Source organism: Callithrix jacchus, chromosome 9, assembly GCF_049354715.1.
Source record: "Callithrix jacchus isolate 240 chromosome 9, calJac240_pri, whole genome shotgun sequence".
In the NCBI taxonomy this organism is placed as follows: domain Eukaryota; kingdom Metazoa; phylum Chordata; class Mammalia; order Primates; family Cebidae; genus Callithrix; species Callithrix jacchus.
This window is the reverse complement of record NC_133510.1, coordinates 18,190,905-18,208,761: the sequence shown is the minus strand read 5'-3', so window position 1 is coordinate 18,208,761 and position 17,857 is coordinate 18,190,905. Positions and strand designations below refer to the sequence as shown.

General features: G+C 43.1%; 1 protein-coding gene across 50 annotated transcripts in view; it reads left to right on the top strand.

Annotated features, from left to right (window-relative positions):
* Positions 1–17,857, top strand: part of LOC118144223 (uncharacterized) — a 125,196-nt gene that overhangs the window by 9,431 nt on the left and 97,908 nt on the right. For 44 of the 50 annotated variants that reach the window (XR_013522586.1, XR_013522584.1, XR_013522582.1 and 41 more), the window contains 2 exons: positions 12,630–12,702; positions 16,236–16,316. The gene's annotated coding sequence lies outside the window, so the exon portion shown is untranslated. Of the gene's footprint in view, positions 1–132; positions 250–12,629; positions 12,703–16,235; positions 16,317–17,857 lie in introns of all 50 variants that reach the window. The other 6 variants (XR_013522587.1, XM_078338556.1, XM_078338557.1 and 3 more) reach the window with 3 other exon arrangements.

Here is a 17,857-nt window from a genome sequence, read left to right as displayed (position 1 = left end):
GAATAGACCAGAGATTCTTAGCCTTGGTTGTGTGTTGGGAACACCCAGGGAAGTTTTAAAGACTACTGAAATCAGAATATTTGGGGGTCATGTACATTTTTTAAAAAGCTCTTTTCTATCACGTGGGGACAGGTGTCCATTTCATCATCAGCTCTAGACCTCAGTTAGGTCATTGTCTCTGACCCTTTGCTGTTTGTGAAACTGGAATAATTATTCCTGCATTCTCTGATTCCGGTGATATTAAATGAGGTAAGAGAATGTGAGCTCTCCGGCTGGCAAATGTTGGAAGCCCAATAAATATTGGTTGCTTTTACCTTTCCTCTGTCTCTCCATTTAACAGAAAGGGGCTTCCTGTAAGAGATGGGCTTATCAACGAGTGTCACACAGTGGAAGAGGGTATCTGAGGGCCATTCATTTTTTCATTTCCCTGTCTCATCAGCACTCCCTATACAAAAAGCAGGAACAAAACAAAACCCTAATCTGACCATTTGGTGTTGGGCAAAGAAATGGAAATCAGATGAAACTGAAGAGAGGGCAAGCAGCAGAAATGTTAATTGCTAGTTTTGTCTAGGTTTTTAAGGTGGAACACTATTATTTATGGTAATGCATTCACTTTTTTTTTTTTTTTTTTTTTGAGACAGAGTTTCTCTCTTGTTACTTACCCAGGCTGGAGTGCAATGGCACGATCTCGGCTCACCGCAACCTCCGCCTCCTGTGTTCAGGCAATTCTCCTGCCCCAGCCTCCCAAGTAGCTGGGATTACAGGCATGTGCCACCATGCCCAGCTAATTTTTTGTATTTTTAGTAGAGACAGGGTTTCACCATGTTCACCAGGATGATCTCGATCTCTTGACCTCGTGATCCACCCGCCTCGGCCTCCCAAAGTGCTGGGATTACAGGCTTGAGCCACCGCACCCGGCTTTCACTTTTTTTTTTAATTGAGATGGAGTCTCGCTCTGTTGCCCAGGCTGGAGTGCAGTGCCACGATCTAGGCTCACTGCAACCTCTGCCTCCTTGATTAAAGTGATTCTTCTGCCTCAGCCTCTGGAGTAGCTGGGACTACAGGTGTGTGCCATCACACCCAGGTAATTTTTGTATGTTTAGTAGAGATGGGTTTCACCATATTGGCTAGGCTGTTCTCAAACTCCTGATCTTGTGATCCACCCTCCTTGGCCTCCCAAAGTGTTGGGATTATGGGAGTGAGCCACCGCGCCCAGCCTGCATTCAACTTTTAAATGCAAATGGAAGACTCAGACTAGAAGAACTTGTAATGATCATTACAAGTTAACATTAAAACATCTAAAATATAATCACAAGCAGCCAATCTAAAAAATCAGTGGCTCAATGAACATAGGCATACACTTGTATATAATATCTACATTTGGGATGAATTGGGGCCCTGAAGGAGAGTTTTACATACTCTTCCCCATTCTTCCCCAGGGCCCCATTCTTCCCGAGATCTACATGGGAAGTACCAGTTTCTTTGTTCTGCATTTTCATTGGTGCTTTGATTTCTAATAAAAGGAAGGAGAACAAAGATTTGAAATTACTTTTGGTTATGTCAAAGGAATGTGAAATGAGCAGGAATTGTTGGGGGGCACATGTCTTTTAGTACAAGAATTAATCAGAGCAATAGATACTTCTATTGAAAGCTTCTTCAGGCTATGACAAATAGAGTAGCAGTTCGACATTGGAGGTGAGAATAGAGATGTTCAGAATGCAATCCGTGCCTTTCCCGTGTGTTATAGCCGTGTATGCTCGCTTCTTTCAACAATTTTGAGGTGGTCATCGCCTCCATTTGACAGAGAAGGAAACTGAGATCCAGAGATTTATATAGCAAGGTACCCAAAGTCGTTCTGGGAATAAAAGCTGAAATCAGGATTCAGATTTTATTCTGTAATTCATACTTCCTTTTCAAGAAATAATTCTCATGATTAAGTGTTGAGTATATGTGAAAGAATATTAAAGAGATATGTGTAAGGTATAAAGAATGATACTGCAGTACCATGGCCACTTTTGTGTGGACCTAACACAAGATTTTACAAAAGCAGTCCCCTGTGTGTCCCTTCCCACTGCATCTTGTCCTGTTCATTGTCCCCTGAGATAACTATTCTGTTGAGTTCTATATCTATTATTCCACTGATGATCTGTCTCTAAATCTTCTAAACTATGTGTTAGCTAATTTTGCATGTTTTTGATTTTTACGTACATGGAATCATACTGTTACACGTTCTTCTGAAACTTGCTTTTTATGCTTAGTGCTAAGCCAGTGTATACTGGTATAACATTTGGCTGGCTTTCACTGGGATAGATCAGGCCTCTTCTGATTGATCATTAATTGATCATTACCTGTGCCCTGAGTATTTAAATACTATGAATAAGATGATGATCCTCTGTTCTAGGAACACTGGTTATCAATTCATTTAACTGCCGTGTTTCATTATACAGAAACACCACATTTTTAAATCAGTTTTGTAATTAATGGACATTTTGTTTTTTCTTGTGTATTTGCAATTTATTTATTTTTTAGTTTTTTTTTTTTTTTTGAGATGGAGTCTCACTCTATCACTTAGGCTGGAGTGCAGTGGCGAGATCTGCAACCTCCACCCCAGGTTCAAGTGATTCTCCTGTCTCAGCCTCCCAAGTAGCTAGGATTACAGGCATCTGCCACCATGCCCAGCTAATTTTTGTTTTTTTGGTAGAGGCAGGGTTTCACTATTTTGGCCAGGCTGGTCTCCAGCTCCTGACTTCAAGTGATCTGCCCACCTTGGCCTCCCAAAGTGCTGGGATTGCAGGTGTGAGCCACCATGCCCAGCCGTGATTTTTTTTTTTTTTTTGACAAGAGTCTTGCTTTGTCTCCCAGGCTGGAGTATAGTGGTGCGATCTCAGCTTACTGCAGCCTTGCCTCCCGGGTTCAAGTTATTCTTGTGCCTCAGCCTCCCAAGTAGCTGTGATTACAGGTGTGCACCACCACGTGCAACTAACTTTTGTATTTTTAGTAGAAATGGGGTTTCTCCATGTTGGCCAGGCTGGTCTCTCAAACTCATGACCTCAAGTGATCCATCAGCCTTGGCCTCCCAAAGTGCTGGGTGAGCCACTGTGCCCGGCCATATTTGCTATTTAAAATCATGCAGCTATGAGCATTCTTGCTCATGTTTCTTAGTGTGTCTGTATAGACATTTCTAAGGTGTCTTCCCAGGAGGGAAACTGCTGGGTAACAGGATATGTGAATGCTTAACTTTACCAGATAATGACAAACTGTTTTCCAAAACACTGGTACCAATGTACCTTGTCAACAGCAGTGTGCACACAGTTCAGTCATTCCACGTCCTTTTTAGTACCTGATATTGTGTGACTTTTAAGTTTGCCATTTACTAACAATAATTAATTTTGTTGTTGTTGTTTGTTTGTTTTTTGAGATAGAGTCTTGCTCTGTCACCCAGGCTGTAGTGCAATGGTGTGATCTTTGCAATTCTTCTGCCTCAGCCTCCCGAGTAGCAGGGACTACAGGCACATGCCACCATGCCTAGCTTTTTTTATATTTTTAGTAGAGAAGGAGTTTTACCATGTTGGCCAGGATGGTCTTGATCTCCTGCCTCGTGACCCACCCCCCTCAGCCTCCCAAAGTGCTAGCATTACAGGCATGAGCCACCACGCCTGGCCAATTTATTGCATTTTAACATGTATTTTGATGATGATTGTTAATGGGACTGAACCTTTCTTCATATATTTATTGGCCATTTGTGTTTCCTGTTCTTCGAAATGCCCTGTCGTGCCTTTATTGTTTAAATATTTTTCTGTGGTGTTGTTTGCCCTTTTTATTGATTTGTAGAATATTTTACATATTCTGTCTACTAATCCTTCCTCAGTTGTATGTGCTACAAATACCTTCTCCTAGTTGTGGGCTTGTCTGTTTTTTACTTACTTAATTTTAAAGAGGAGTTTTAGGTTCCCAGAAAAATTGAGCAGAGAAGTACGCTTTCCATATACCCTATTCCTCTGTACAGTTTCTCCTATTATTAACATTTTACATTCATGTGTAGTTGGTGCAATTGATGGACCAAGATTGATACATTATTAACTGATGTTCATAGTCTACATCAGAGTTCCTCCTTTGTGCTGTACATTCTATTGAGTTTGACAAAGGCATAGTGTCATTTATCTACTATTATAGGATGATACAGGATAGTTTCACTGACCTAAAAATAGTCCATTGTCCATCTGTTCATTCCTTTCCCCCACAACAAACCCCCTGGCAACCACTCTTTTCCATCTCCTTAGTTTTGCCTTTTCTAGAGTATTGTACCATAGAATCATGCAGTACGTTGCCTTTTCAGACTGCCTTTTTACATTTAGCAAAGTTCTCCACTTTTTCATGGCTTGATAGTTTATTTCCTTTTATCAGTGAATAATACCACACTGTATGGATGTACCAGTTTGTTTATCCATTCACTGATTGAAGAATAATTTGGTTGCTTCCAATATTTTAGCAGTTATAAACAGATTTGCCATAAGCATTCATGTGCAGGTTTTTTATATGGATATACATTTTTTAGTTAATTTGGGTAAATGCCAAGAAGCATGATTGCTGGATTGTAGGTTAAGGCTACATTTAGCTTCAAAAGAAACTGCTACATTATCCTCCAAACTAGCTGTACCATTCTGCCTTCCCACCAACAACAAATAAGAATTCCTGTTATGTCACCTCCTTGCCAGCATTTGATGTTGTCAAAGTGTGTGGTTTTGGGCATTCTAGTAGGTGTGTAGTGGCATCTCGTTGTTTTAATTTGCAATTGCCTAATAATATAATATTGAGGATCTCTTCACATGCATATTTGCCATCTATATATCTTATTTGGAGAGCTGGTGTTTATTCAGATATTTTGCCAGTTTTTAACTGGATTGTTTCCTTATTGTTGAATTTTAAGAGTTCTTTGTATTTGTAGACACAAATCCCTTATTAGATATGTGTTTTGCACTTATTTTCTACCAGTCTGTGTTTTCTCTTTTCATTTCCTTAACAAAGTCTTTGCGAAGAAGTTTTAATTTTAATGAGGTCCAGCTTATCCATTTGTTTCATCATGATCATGCTGTTTTCATTGTAGCTAAAAAGTCACTACTGAACCGAAGGTTATCTAGATTTTCTTCTATGTCATCTTCTAGAAGTTTTATAGATTTGTGATTTATAGGTAGGTCTATGAGCCATTTTGAGTTAATTTTTGTGGAAGGTATAAGGTCTGTGTCTAGATTAATACTTTCTTCTGTGGTGTTCCATTGTGCCAGCACTGTTTTTGTTTGTGATAGGTCTTGCTGCATTTCCCAGGCTGGTCTCAAACTCCTGATCTCAAGTGATCTTCTGGCCTCAGCCTCTGAGTAGTTGGGACTACAGGTGTGTATCACCATGCTGGGCCTAGTACTATTAGTTGAAGAGACTCCTTTCTCCATAATTGATTTTGCTCCTTTGTCAATGATCAGTTGACTCTGTTACTGTGGGTCTGTTTATGGGACCTGTGTTTGTTCCATTGAACTATTTGTCTGTTCTTTCTTCAGTGCTACACTGTCTTGATCGCTGTAGCTTTATAGTCAGTCTTGAGGTTGGGTCATCAGTCGTCTAACTTTGCTGTTCTTCAGTTTTGTATTGGCTATTCTAGGTCTTTTCTTTTTCCATATGAACTTTAGAATCAGTTTATTGATGTCCATGGAATAACTTGCTGGAATTCTGATTGGGATTGTGTGGAATCTACAGATTAAGTTGGGAAGAACTAACATCTTAAGGAGATTTAGCCTTCCGACCATGAACATGGAAAAGATCTCAATTTATTTAGATAGTCTTTGATTTCTTCTGTCAGAGTCTTGTAGTTTTTCTCAGATAGATCTTATACATATTTTGTCATATTTATAGCTAAGTTTTTCAATTTCTTGGGAGTGTTAATGTAAATGTTAATGTGCTTTTGATTTCAAATTCCAATGTTCATTTCTGGTATGTAAGAGAGCAGTTGATGTTTGTGTAGTAATCTCTTTTATCCTGCAGCTTTTATATACTCTTGGGTTTTCTTTTTACTTTCTTTATGTTGTTTTTTGATAAACAGAAGTAATGAATGAAAAGCCGGTGCATTTATGGTATGCACTTTTTGCCTTAATAAATCGTTCCTTACTCTGAAGTTATACAGACACTGCCTTCTGAAAGTTTTATAATTTTGCCTTTCATTAGTTTTGAAAAATTCTTCTAGCCATTTTGTGATTATGTCTTTTATATTCTTTCTCGTCTTCTGAAACTCAAATTAAATGTTTGTTAGACCTTGTTTTATCCTCTACATCTATAATCTCTGACTAGATTTTTCATCTCTTTGTCTCTTTGCTGTTTGCTGGTTAATTTCTTCAAACCCGTCTTTTCCAGTTTGCTCACACTCTTTGGCTATGTGTAACATGTTATTAAGCCCATTCATTTGGTTTATAAATTCCACTGTCATAATTTCTAGTTTTGAAAGTTCTAATTTGTTCATTTTTAAATCTGTTTGGTTATTTGCATGGAGTCTTACATTTACTCACGTTTTTAGGCTCTTTAATTTCTTCAGGCAAGTTATGCAGAGTTAACTTATAAGTTTTACCTGATAATTCCAATATTTGGATGTTATATTTGGAAATATATGTACTTGGAAATGTGGGGGGCAAGATCAGATTCCGGTGTTCATAGTTTCTGCTAATTCTCACCCACAGCACCTTGTTGTCTTGTATCTTTTAACTTTTTCTTTTCTGTTTAAAAATGTGAGCTTACTACTCTTGTTTTGTGGAAAAGCCAGCTGAGCCTGAGAGAGTGTAAATGGTTTGCCAAAGCCACATAGCCAGCAAGTGGCAGAGTAAGAATGCCAGTCAAAATCCATCTGACTCTGAAGTCTGTGTACTTTTCTCTATCCTGTGAAGCCTTCAAGACCCTTGGCTGATGAACCCTTTTATTAAATCACCCCATATGTGATTACTGAGAGCCAAGCATTGTTTTCGGTGCTGGGATACAAAAATAAACAATGCACCTCTCCTTTCACAGAATGCACAGTCTAATGGGAGCATATACACAAGTGACAGTGAGGCATGGCAGTGCTCTCATGCAGGTAGAATCAGTTCTCTGGGAGCCCAAAGTTTTATGAAGCAATTGGCAATGCCCAGGGTACCATTTCATGCTTCACTGACATGTCAGCCACTTTTGTACTGTCACATGGCATGTGTTACAGGACTCCTTATTCATATTTTCTTCTGAATGGATCATTCCCCCTAGAGTTACGAAAAGAGGCTGCATGTGGACCCGAGGGAGGGCATTTTAGGTAGAAGAAATAACATATGCAAAAGCATGCAAAGGCATTCTCTCTAAATCGATACAGAGCCTTAGAAATCATCTACTCAAACCCTCCTATATGATGCATAAATACACGTTATGCTATAGAAAATTTAGTGTCTAATTTATAGAATGAATGTTTTCTAAATGTCTCCATTGTCAACTGTGTTCAGGCTGAGAACATGTTTTATCAGAGTAAAAGCATGATCTTATTTTTAATCATGCTTGCCACTTGGTTTCCTGGCAGAACACAGAGGTCAGAGGAGATCACTGGGTGGCAGCATGAGACAGGAAAAAGAGCCTAGAGGGCTTAGGTTCTGTATTTGGGCTTGCTGCTGTTAATCGTGTTATCTTGGACAAGTCACTTGGATAATCTTTGCCTCTCTCCATCTGTAAAATAAGGGCAATATACAACTCATGCCCTAAGATCACATTCAGCATCATGATTTTCCAAGGTGCATTTAACAGAAGTCCAAAAGATGAAGTATCTTCCCAAGACTCTGCACTGAATGCATTAGAAATTGACTCCAGCTGTCTGGACAATAGATGTCAGGATCTCCTCTTTCCACCTCTACCAGAGACAGAGCTGGTAGGGCAGGACCCCAGGAAGGCTACTACATCCATAAGATGAAAACTGGTCCTCCCAAGAGGCTGGCTACATTCATCCCACTAATGGGTCTCGGGGGTGCCACTGTGGCTGTCGGTGTGATCTGAAGGCGGCTCCTCCTCATCTAGGCTTCCTGGGCTTTCTCGTGCACAGCAAAGGGGCTTTAAAGGTAGACTCTTAGCTTCAAGTGGCCGTGGGAGAGATGCTGTGATTTGTTTCGGGTCAGTAGCAGCCAGGGTAGCTTAATCCTTTATGGGGGCTCTTAGGAGCCCAGGCACCTCTCTTCCTCCCTTTCAGTTCTTTGTGATGCTCTGCTGAGCCTAATTGTCTAACTAGTTGCATTCTGCAGAAAATCCCCAAAGAGTTTCTTTCTTGCTCCCGGTCACACCCACGTGCTGTGTGAATGTGTTTGTTTTTAACTCCTAGTAGTCCTGGCCTCTGAGAAGGATGACAGAGCCTGTAAGGAAGAAGCTGTGAGCTGATATCACAGATATTGAGCTTCACTTACCCATCCAACCACCAGGCACTTGGGGATTTTTTTTTAATGGGAAAGAGGTGTCAGCTGAGAAAATAGAAAAATCACGTGTGAAGTATGACTGAGGCGGGATGGTGTGATGGAGGTGTGCCTTTCTGAAAAGGCTGGGTGGCCTGAGGCCTGCAGTGTCCAGTTGCTCTCTTTTCTGAACTGTCCATATGAGGACATCCAGCATTCAGTCCAAGGTAATAAGATGAATCAATGCCTCTGGAGTTCTGCTCTAACTAGCCCTAAATAGACAAGTCCTATTATCCTTTGGGTCGTGGTGTGGAAGTGCAGGACATATACTCCCCTGTGGCCCTTGGGTAAACGGAACTTTTTACCCAGGGTGAGAGAGCCTGTGCATGCTGGGGGTCAGGGCGTGACATGATGAGAATGCAGAATAGAGGGAAGGCAGACCATGTAGGGACAAGACACCGAAGTGGACTTGGGACTGGGAATTCCACCCTTCAGGGTTCCTCTTTCATCCACTCTGACACAGAGATTACACGGTCAGGTCAGCGTGATTTGTAATGGGAGCAGGCTTCTGCCAGGTAGGTCCTTCTTTCCTACCATGAACCATTTCTTGTCTCCTTTGAGTACCAGTTCATTTATTTGGAACAAAGTGCTTCCTTTTCCAGGGTTCTCTTTGTAATTGCAGTTGCCTTTGAGAGGCAGGCATGAGCAGAGAAGATTCTCTTGTGTGAATTTGCTTATTAGAGGCTCTTCTTCCAAAAGAAAGGCCAGGGAACAGGGGATCACTGTTTCCTGGTGGGAACAGAAGCCACTAGGAGCCGGGAATGAGTCTAGAATGGGGCAAGGGCGGACTGCCCACCAGGAGGGGGAAGGACTGAAGTCAAAGCTCAGCTGTCTCCCTGGGCGGCCTACAGTTGTCTCAGATCTTTCAGGACAAGTGCTAGGTCCTGAAAATTCCTGCTCCTTCCCTCCTTCTCTCCTCTCCTTCCCTCTCACCTTATTTTCCTCCTCCTTTAGTGCATATTAAATGCCTACTACAGGTTGAGTATCCCTTATCTGAGATACTTGGGAACAAAAGTGTTTTGAGTTTCAGATTTTTTCAGATTTAAGAATATTTGCACATACAAAATGAGATCCTTTTGGGGATGGGACCCAACTCTAAACACAAAATTCATTTATGTTTCAGATACACTTTATGCACATGGCCTGAAGGCAACTTTATACAATATTTTAAATAATTTTGTGCATGAAACAAAGTTTGTGCACATGAGTGATGTCATTGTTGACACTCAAAAGGTTATGGATTTTGGAGCATTTCAGGTTAGGGATGCACAATCTCTAATGCAGGATGTCATGTTAGGCTTTGAGATAAGACCCAGGGCTTTGATTAAAGAGTCTTACAGACCAGCAGAAGAAACTAGTAGAACAACCTTGTCTAATAAGCCTTTGCCCGGTGCCGTGGTAGAAGTATAGAGCATGGGGTAGCGAGTGGCTCACGAATATGATCACAGAGGCTTCCTGGGGAAAGTGCTGCTATGGCCGGGGCCTCAATGCGGGTGAATGATCAGGACATGGACTTGGTGACGTCGTGGTGGGGTGAATGATAAGAGAACATTCCAAGCAGAAACAGAGCAGGAATGAAAGTGCCGAGATGGGGAACAGTGCCATATTTGAAAATGGCAGGAGCCAAAAGGCAGGGTTAGGGCTATGAAAAGGGTTGAGGCTGGGGGTGCTTTGTGAGCCTGGGAAGTCGCTAGGAGATACAGGCAACTTACTAACATGATCAGATGCTCATGTTTCATTTCTGAGGGCACTCAGGAGGCAGGGTAGAGGATAGGAGGGACTGGGGAGAGGCGGAAAAGCTGCTTAAGAGACGATTACGGTAAGGCTTGAACTCCGGATGTAGTGGGCAAAGAATCGTGAGGGGTATCTTTATTCTCACATAATTATGCCACTCACAGTGAGAAATCGTGACAATTTGAAGTTTGAAAAAGTGTTCTGCCTCTTACTTTTCTTGATTTATTCTTTTGAGACAGACTCTCGCTCTGTGGCCAAGGCTGGAACGCAGTGGCATGATCTCAGCTCACTGCAACCTCCGCCTCCCGGGTTCAAGCGATTCTCATGTTTCAGCCTCCCAAGTTGCTGGGACTATAGGCACCCGCCACCATGCCCAGCTAATTTTTGTATTTTTAATAGAGATGGGATTTCACCGTCTCTACTGAAACCATTGGCCAGGTTGGTCTTCAACTCCCAACCTCAGGTGATTCACCTGCCTCGGCCTCCCAAAGTGTTAGGATTACAGGTGTGAGCCACCACGCCCAGCCCTGACTCCCTTTTGAAAGTGAGATGATTGTCAGCTTGTTTTCATTAATATGAATTTGCAATTGAGGCACTTCCCTGTGACATCCTACAAAGAAGCAGTGTCAGGAAGAAGACACTCAATGAAACCCTACTCCCTCCTGAGACATGCAGCAGGTCCAAGCTTGGCTCTGGAGCCAGTCCCAGCTCACTTTGGGCTCTTGTCATGATGGCATGGGCACTGACACGCAGGGTAGGCTCTGTGGGACCCTCGGATGACCCAGCCAGAGGGACTGGTCTTGAAGTTCCAGAGCTGGCACATCATGGAAAGCCTAATGTTTGTTGCCATGGAATCTCCTGGGGGAGTATGAGAAGAATTCATAAAAAGTTGGAAAGGCGACATAAACATCAATGACATAAAGGAAAACACAAGTTCAGAGGTGGGAGAGACTAGTTCCAAAGGAGGGGATTATATTAGAATGTGGCTCACAAATCTGTCCATACAGAACTCACTTGGGGGAGCTTAAAATATGGGTTTCTGGGCTCTACCTCCAGGGAGCCTGAACTGTGTGATCTTCTGTGCTTAGTGCACTGCCTGGAACATGGACATGCTCAGTAAATGCATTAAGAATGAACGCATCTCCAAGGTCCATTCCAACTCAGTGATTCTGTGTGTCCTTCTGGCTTGGGAGGCAGGAGGGAGGTGTTGCTGGAAGAATCTTTGAGGCAAGAAGAAGAGCAGGATCACAGGACCAAGTAACTGGACAGAACAGTTTGGCACCTTTGTGCCAAATGGCTACTTTGCATAAATGTCAGGTGCAGAGTAGGGGCGGGTGAGCACACTGGTTTAGACTTTCCCCCTTCCTTTAATCATCAGCTTTTAAGCTGAACTCAGCTTTTATTAGAGGAAGGTGAGCTAGCTGAAACAGGCAGATGGAATTTGCTGTTGTTGTTTTTTTCTGAGAAAACAAAAGAAGTGTGAGAAACCAAGTGCTTAGCTAGCTCAAAAAACAGACACGTGTGAGGGCAGAAGAGGGACCCTGGGTTAGGACTTGAGACTGGAGCACCCCTCACCCCCCATCGGCCCACTTGTGGTGTGTTGACGCACTGTCTGGGTCCTCTGGGTCTATCGCCTAGTGATGGCAAGCAAGCCAGAAAGCCCAGGGAATCCCAAGACTCCAATGTGGGCCCGTGTGTAAGAGAATCTTAACCACCTCAGGCTACCTATGAGCCCAGCATCTCCAGTACCCTCTCTTGATTCCCACAATTGCTGTTTCCATAGACTGAGGCTCTCCTAGCACAGTTTCCCTGATGCCTCCTAGAGCCTGTTCCACTCTCTCCGGGCTCTCATGGAGAAAGTGCTCCTGCGCTTATTACTGCCTTCTCCTCCCTTGCATTGTGTGGAACCATTTACACTTATCTGCTATAATATCCTTTGCTTTTAAACAATGGTATTGTTGATGATAAAAGCAGTGCACATCGATACAAAAAGTTGGGAATAAAGAAGCTTCACAGTTTAGTTCTGGCTGTTTAGAAGGCTTCTGTGAGCTGTGATGGTCACAAAACGGAGAACTGAAAAGAGCTTTGGCTGGGGGCATGATGGCTCATGCCCGTGATCTTAATACTGGGAGGCCAAGGCAAGAGGATTGCTTGAGCTCAGGAGTTCGAGAAAGCCTGGGCAACATTGCAAGATCCCGTCTCTACCAAAAGTAAAGATAAAAATAATTGGCTAGGCTTGGGAGTGTGTACCTGTAGTCCCAGCTACTTGGGAGGCTGAGGTGAGAGGATCACTTGAGGCTGGGAGGTAGAGGCTGCAGCCTGGGTGACAGGGCAAGACACCATTTCTAGAAACAAGAGCCTCATTGGCTTTCTCTGATGTCCTTTCATCTTATCTCCTGTCCCTTCCAGAGGCTTCACCCAGCCGTTCTCCAGTGCCCAGGTCTTGGACTGCACAAGAAGCATCCCCTATGCTCTGGATTTTGTGAGTAAACTCTTTTTTACATAGAGGATTGTAGATTTAGATAAAACAGCTCAGGAATATTGAGGAGATTCCTGTTTTATTGGCTTAGAAATAACAATGTAACGAAAGCTCACTTTATTAAAGAAAAATCATCTTGCCACTGTGAATATGGGAGAGCACATCTACTTCCTCCTGCCTCTGGGGGATGCCTTGGTTGAATTACCTGTTATTATAAGGCATTGTGTGCCTCTTGAGGAAGCTGCTTAAAGACAGCCAACAGGCCCGGTGCAGTGGCTCAAGCCTGTAATCCCAGCACTTTGGGAGGCAGATGTGGGTGGATCACGAGGTCAACAGATCGAGACCATCCTGGTTGACATGGTGAAAACCCATCTCTACTAAAAATACAAAAAATTAGCTGGGCATGGTGGCATGTGCCTGTAATGCCAGCTACTCAGGAGGCTGAAGCAGAAGAACTGCCTGAACCCAGGAGGCGGAGGTTGCGGTGAGCCGAGATTGCGCCATTGCACTCCAGCCTGGGTAACAAGAGTGAAACTCCATCTCAAAAAAAAAAAAAAAAAAGACAGCCAACAATCAGCAAGTTCATAAACTTGTATGACCTATGGGTATCTGAGAATGGAGTACAGGTGTGCAGAGATGTAGAAGCCACCAGTCCTTGGGGTCACTTGGCCACCCGGGGCTGCTAAACTCCTGGGCTGCATGCACATGTGTACACACACACACACACACACACACACACACACACACACATATCCCTTTGCTCTGTCAGCTAATTTCTGAGTTCATCGTTTTCCTGTTCACAGGAAATAAGCAAAGGTCGGTCTCTCCATTTTGCAAATAAGGAAAATGAACTCTAGCAGACAACTTTAGCATATGCAAAGCACTGGTTTAAGCCCTTTACACATATGAACTCCCTTAATCCTCCCAACATTTTGAGATTGCACTAATATTATCCCCACATTGCATGAGGAGAGGCTAATAACTTGCCCAGGTACAAACAATGAGTAGCAGAGCCAGCAATCAAAATGGAAGAGTGTGATTTCAGAGTCCATACCCATGAGCATTATTTTATCACATTGCTGCCCATGGGGTCTTTCTGAAGTACTGCTGTGCACATGTAACTCTCAGCTGTACGAATTGTCAGTGGTCCACTGTTGCCCACAGGATAAAGACCAAGTGTCTTAGTCTTTCAGTGCTTTCCACACCTGCAATCAACCCCTGTTCCTGCTAACCCAGCATGAGCAGTGAAGAGCCCTGGAGCGTGCCTGGATGGTGCTGTCTCACTGAGCAAGCATGCTCTCTGCCTGTCCTCTCAGTTCAAGCCCAGACCAAACCTCACCCATTCAGGAAAGCATCCCTTCTTCCACCATCCTTCTCGGCTGACTGTATTCACAGTGATCTTTTCCTTCTTTGTTGGTCCTCACTGTTCATGCCCTTTGTTTCGTATTTAGTTTGGGTTATATTCTGTTAATGTGCCTTTCATTTATCTGTCCAGTCTCCCTATGGCATCCTCAATGTCAGCCTGTTATTGAAGATGCTTATTTTCATCCCCGCAAACCTATTTGATGAGAAATTGAGACTCAGTGAGATTTGCAATACAATATTTGCTCAGATATCATTTTCCATTCAATAGTGAAATCCTAAATATAGCGCATTAGTGAATTAACATGGTCTGAGACCATGCCCCATGCTCTATGCAACCCTCTCTCCCTCAGACTACCTCCCCATTCCAGGACGTCAAGATTGACTGTCCTAAACAGTCCTCATCATCACTGCTCTGTGCAGGACTTAGCTGTGCTGGATGGTATTAAGTGTTGTACCCAGTTGTTATTTCAATGAGGTCAGATTTTCATAGAAGCGGGTATGGCACCAGCTGTGTCTCAGCCTTGGATAAACAACCTTCCATTGCACAGGGGAGGTCTGAAAGAAGGAGAACCCCTGGTTTGGCTCAAAGACCAGAACTTCCATTCAATATGCAGCCTGTTGCTGCTAAACTTGTCATTTGAGTGCCAGCTTCACAATTTCTGCCATGTCTACATAGTCCGCACACTCTGCTTTATTACTTTCTTATAGAGACAGGGTCTCTATCTGTTGTTCAGGCCGGGGTACAGTGGCATGATCATAGTTCAGGATAACTTGAAAATCCTGGCCTCAAGTGATCATCCCACCTCAGCCTCTCAAAGCACTAAAATTACAGGAGTGAGATACCATGTGTGGTCTTATATTTTTTAACTTAAATTTTAATGTCATCCTAAATAATAACAACCACCATGTTATAGGTTCAATGTGCTCGTTACAGTTTTTCAAATGGATATTACAGAAAATGCATACCCAGTAGATAGCTTTTTTTTTTTTTTGAGACAGAGTCTCACTCTGTCACCAGGCACCAGGCTGGAGTGCAGTGGCAGGATTTCGGCTCACTGCAACCTCTGCCTCCAGGGTTCAAGCAATTCTCCTGCCTCAGCCTCCTGAGTAGCTGGAACAACAGGTGTGTGCCACCATGCCCAGCTAATTTTTTGTATTTTTTAGTAGAGACAGGGTTACACCATGTTGGCCTGGATAGTCTCAATCTCTTGACCTCGTGATCTGCCCACCTCGGCTTCCCAAAGTGCTGGGATTACAGGCATGAGCCACCGTACGCGGCCAACTCTTTTTTTTTTTTATTTTTTAAGACAATCTTGCTCTGTCACGAGGCTGGAGTGCAGTGGTGCAATCTCGGCTCACTGCAATCTCCACCTTCTGGGTTAGAAGCAATTCTTCCTGCCAAAGCCTCCCAAGTAGCTGGGACTAAAGGTTTGTGTCATTATGCCCAGCTAAGTTTTGTATTTGTAGTAGAGACCGGCTTTCACCATGTTGGCCAGGATGGTCTCAATCTCTTCACCTCATGATCTGCCCGCCTGGGCCTCTCAATGCTGGGATTACAGGCTTGAGGCACTGCGCCCAGCCAGGTAACTGTTTATCTGTGTACTGCACACATTATGTCACCTTCCTCTGCAGTGTGCTTGCCACCCTCTGGGACACACTGCTCTAGTATTTTGATTTTCTTCTCCTCACCCTTTCTAAGTGGGAAGTCTCTTCTGATCAGGTCACTGGTGTCCAGGCTGGGTGTCTGTGTTCTGGTAGATTCCACCATGACGCCTTCAGAGCCACACTCAGGGTGAAAAGACTTCCAGGCAAGGCAATGAGCATTTTCTTTCCTAAAGTGCAAGAGCAGTTCAACTGTTGCTCCTTACCATATCCAGGGTCTCTAGTTAAGATTTTATTGGGAAAAAAAGGCCATACTGATTATTTTTAAAGCATGAAAACCATAGGCCAAGCCCATCCAGGATGAACACTTTGGGAACGGTCATCTGTTTGGATAATCATACATTCACACATTCATTCAGTGCTTATTGGAGCCTCCCTTGGCTCTTCCTAGCTTAGGGGTCAGGAGAGCTGGCTTTAAGCATAGTGTGTTCATTGTAATGAAACAAAAATGTGCAGCTTGGGATGATGCCATGCCAAGCACCGTTCCTGTTTCCTTCCACTTGATCCAGCTTGAAGGTAAACTTTCGGTTCAAGTCCAGAAGCTGCCTTCCAATATCAAGCACTCCAGAATGACCCAAGCCCTTCATAAGGTAGGGAGTGCTGGTCAGCTTCTTTTCCCTAGGAGACAATGAGGAGAGGAGGATAGCAAGGGTGGCTTTGAACAGGCAGGTCTGGCCAGTTTATCACAACACGTATCATAACATGATGACAGCACTCTATCCACATCACCATGCCCCGTCTCCACATGATTTTTAAAAATGTTTTTATTTTAATTGTTGTGGATACATAGTAGGTGCACATATTTATGGGGTACATGAGATGTTTTGATATAGACATGCAATGTGTAATAATTACATCATGGAGAATAGGGTCTCCACCCCCTCAAGAATTTATCCTTTGTGTTACCTACAATAAAATACAATTAAATTACTATTGATTATAGTCACCCTGTTGTGCTATCAAACATGAGGTCTTATTCAGTCTGCGTTTTTATACCCATTAACCATCCCCACCTTTTCCCCCCACTACTGCCCTTCCCAGCCTCTGATAATCATCCTTTTAATCCCTATCTCCATTAATCCAATTGTTTTGATTTTTTAGATACCACAAATAAGTGAGAATGTGTGATGTTTCTCTTTCTGTGCCTAGCTTATTTCACTTAACATAATGATCCTTAGTTCTAACCATGTTGTTGCAAATGACAGGATCTCATTCATTTTTATGACTGAACAGGTATTCCATTGTGTTTAAATATCACATTTCTTCACTCATCTGTTCATGGACACTTAGGTTGCTTCTAAATTGTAGCTATTGTGACCTCTCTCCTGATTAGTCAATCAATCAGTGCCTGAGGGCAGGGATCCAAGAGAGTCGGTCAAATCAATAATGTAGTCATATAGGAAACGGAAGCTTAAGTTGCACTGAGGAAGATTTGTATGATATAACAGGAAGGACTTCCCTGTGTTTGGGTGGGAAGATATTGCAGTAATAATGATAATGGCCACCACTTACAGAATACTCCACAGAGATGGACTCATTTACCTCACAAAAGCCTTATGAGGTGCCCCATTTTTGTTCCTATGGTAGTGATGAAATAATTGAGGTTTAGAGAAAGAGTCAATGTGACCTGATGAAAGCCTACAGCTAGTAAGGAGTACAGCAGGGACTCAAACCCAGAGCCCAGGTAGTTGTTGACTCTGCTGCTCTGGAATCTGCTTTTCTCGCCAAGAACTTTAAGAATAGCATTATGTCCAGATTTGGGTTAGGCTCATTCTTTTTTTTTTTTTTTTTTGAGATGGAGTTTTGCTCTTGTTACCCAGGCTGGAGTGCAAATGGCGCAATCTCAGCTCACCGCAACCTCTGCCTCCTGGGTTAAGGCAATTCTCCTGCCTCAGCCTCCTGAGTAGCTGGGATTACAGGCACATGCCACCGTGCCCAGCTAATTTTTTGTAATTTTTAGTAGAGACGGGGTTTCACCATGTTGACCAGGATGGTCTCGATCTGCCGACCTCGTGATCCACCCGCCTCAGCCTCCCAAAGTGCTGGGATTAAAGGCTTGAGCCACTGCACCTGGCCTAGGCTCATTCTTGATGGGGGTTGGGGGGGCTAGAAGAAACGACCCCTGTGGACA